Raw genomic sequence first — 2794 nt, forward strand, 5'->3', positions numbered from 1 at the left:
AAGAAAGCAAGAAGAACCACAAATATATGAAGATTAAACAAGATGTTACTGAAGAATAATTGGGCCAGAGAAGAAATAAAAAGAGAGGTGAAGAGATCCATAGAAACAAATGATGATACTACAACATGTCAAAACTTTTAAGACACAGCTAAAGCAGTCATAAGAGGAAAGTTCATATCATTACAGGCTTACCTCCAAAAACAAAAATGAGCCCAGATAAACAACCTAATGCTCCATCTTAAAAAACTAAAAAAGGAAGAACAAATGAAGCCTAAAGTCAGCAGAAGGAAAGAAATCATCAAAATTAGAGCAGAAATAAATGAAATTGAAAACAAAATAAAAACAATAGAAAAAATACATGCAACAAAGAGCTGATTGTTTGAGAAGGTTAATAAAATTAACAAACCCCTGGCTAGACTCACTAAAGAAAAAGAGAAAAGACACAAATCAACAAAATCAGGGATGAAAGATGGGAAATTACGACTGACACTGCAGAAATACAAAGGATCATACAGGAATACTATGAAAAAGTATATAATTCCAAGTTTAATAACCTAGAAGAAATGGACCAATACTTAGAAAAATACAACTTTCTTAGACAGAATCAAAAAGAACTGGAAAAATCTAAATAGATTGATCAACAGTATGGAAATTGAAACGATCATCAAAAACCTACCAAAAAGTAAAAGTCCAGGACCAGATGGCTTCACCAGTGAATTCTACCAAACATTCAAAGATTTAATACCTATTCTCCTCAAACTTCCAAAAAATCAAAGAGGAGGCAATACTTCCCAGTTCATTTTATGAGGCCAATATCACCTTGATACCAAAACCTGGTAAAGATAAAACAAAAAAAGAAAACTACAGACCAATATTTCTCATGAATACAGATGCAAAATTCCTAAGTAAGATACTAGCAAACTGAATACAGCAACATATTAAAAAGATTATACCCCCCGATCAAGTGCTTCATGCCAGATGCACAGGGATGGTTCAACATATGCAAATCAATTAATGTGATACACCACATAAACAAATTAAAAAATAAGAATCATATGATCATATCAATAGATGCAGAAAAAGCCTTCGACAAGATACGGCATCCATTTATGATCAAAACAATTCACAAAACCGGTATAGAAGGAAAGTACCTTAACATAATAAAGGCCATCTATGACAAACCCTCAGCCAACATTATACTTAATGGTGAAAAACTAAAAACCTTCCCTCTAAGATCAGGAACAAGGCAAGGCTGTCCACTATCACCACTGTTATTCAATATAACATTGGAGGTCCTAGCGAGTGCAATCAGACAAGAGAAAGACATAAAAGGCATCCAAATAGGAAAAGAAGAACTCAAACTGTCACTATTTGCGGATGACATGATTCTCTATATAGAAAACCCTAAAGACTCCACAAGAACACTACTAGAAACAATAAGCAAATACAGTAAAGTCTCTGGATACAAAATCAATGTTCGGAAATCCATAGCATTTCTATACTCTAATAATGAATTGTTAGAAAAAGAAGTGGAAAAAGTAATTCCTTGTGCAATTGCAACAAAAAGAATAAAATACCTAGGATTAAATCTAATGAAATGTGAAGGACCTATATAATGAAAACTATAAGATTCTGTTAAAAGAAATCAAAGAATATACAAGAAATGGAAAGATATTTCGTGTTCTTAGATTGGAAGAATCAACATAGTTAAAATGGCCTTATTACTAAAGCATTATATAGATTTAATGCAATTCTCATCAAAATCCCATTGGCATTTTTTTAAACAAATGGAACAAAAAATCTTTAGATTTGTATGGAAGCACAAAAGACCCCAAATTGCCAAAGCCATCTCAAGAAAAAAGAATGAGGGAGGCATCACTCTGCCTGATTCAAATTATACTACAAAGCGACAGTAATCAAAATGGCATGGTATTGGTAGCAAAACAGACACACAGACCAGTGGAACAGAATCGAGAATCCAGAAGTAAACCCATATTTATATAGGTAAATAATTTTCAACAAAGAAGCCAAAAACATACAGTGAAGAAAGGAAAGCCTCTTCAATAAATGGTGCTAGGAAAACTGGAAAGCCACCTGCAAAAGAATAAAACTAGACTGTAGTCTATCACCACATACCAATAGTAACTCAAAAAGGATTAAGGACCTAAATATAAGACCTGAAACAATAAAATGCATAGAAGAAAACATAGGAACTAAACTCAAGGACCTTGGACTTAAAGAGGATTTTTTGAATTTGACCTCAAAAACAAGGGAAGTAAAAGCAAAAAGAAATGAATGGGACTACATCAAACTAAAAAGCTTCTGTTCAGCAAAAGAAATCATCAACAAGGTAAAGAGAGGACCATCTGAATGGGAAAATATATTTGCAAGCAACACCTCCGAAAATGGCCTAATATTCAAAATATTCAAAGAACTCATACAACTCAATAACAAAAATACAAAGGATTCAATCAAAAAATGGGCAGAGGACCTGACCAGACACTTCTCCCTAGAGGACATACAAATGGCCAAAAAATATATGAAAAGATGCTCAACTCACTAGCTATTAGGGAAATGCAAATCAAAACCACAATGAGATACCATCTCACACCTGTTAGAATAGTTATAATCAACAGGACAAGTAATAACAAATGTTGGAGAGGATGCGGAGATAAAGGAATCTTTATACACTGCTGATGGTACTGCATATTGGTACAGCCAATTTGGAGGTTCCTCAAAAAACTGAGAATTGATCTACCATATGATCCAGCAATCCCTCTACTGGGTATTTACC

This window comes from Pteropus vampyrus, unplaced genomic scaffold (genome assembly GCF_000151845.1).
Source record: "Pteropus vampyrus isolate Shadow unplaced genomic scaffold, Pvam_2.0 Scaffold225, whole genome shotgun sequence".
NCBI lineage: Eukaryota > Metazoa > Chordata > Mammalia > Chiroptera > Pteropodidae > Pteropus > Pteropus vampyrus.